General features: G+C 60.0%; 1 pseudogene; it reads right to left on the bottom strand.

Annotated features, from left to right (window-relative positions):
• LOC107697660 (usherin-like) overlaps positions 1 to 467 on the bottom strand; it is a 241,341-nt pseudogene that overhangs the window by 132,790 nt on the left and 108,084 nt on the right.

The raw sequence follows: 467 nt of genomic DNA on the forward strand, positions 1-467 counted from the left end.
AGGGTGGAGTGGGTCAACCCTGTGGAGAGACGGGCCTGCAGGAACTCCAGAACTGTACCAACCGGGCAGGTGACTGGGTCGAGCTGGCGGTCTCCGCACCATGGAGTGAAAAGCTTCCACTTCATGGCGTACAGTTTCCTCGTAAAGGGAGCTCTGTATTGGAGGATGGTCTCAACAACCTCGGTTGAGAGACCGGAAGCTATGAGTTGTGCCCCCTCAGGGGCCACACCCACAACTTCTATCACTCCGGGCGGGGGTGGATGATCGTACCTCCGCCTGTGAGAGAAGATCTCTCCTGACGGGAATCTCCTATGAAGAGCCGTCGAGGAGAGAAATCAGGTCCGAGACCAGGAACGGCCCGGCCCGGCCAGAACGGGGCTACTAGCAGAAGACGGACCCCATCCCGGCGCACTCTCTCCAGAACTCCCGGGAGCAGAGCGATCGGGGGAAAGGCGTACAGACGAAGC

The sequence above is a fragment of the Sinocyclocheilus anshuiensis genome, unplaced genomic scaffold (assembly GCF_001515605.1).
Source record: "Sinocyclocheilus anshuiensis isolate Anshui unplaced genomic scaffold, SAMN03320099.WGS_v1.1 scaffold446, whole genome shotgun sequence".
NCBI lineage: Eukaryota > Metazoa > Chordata > Actinopteri > Cypriniformes > Cyprinidae > Sinocyclocheilus > Sinocyclocheilus anshuiensis.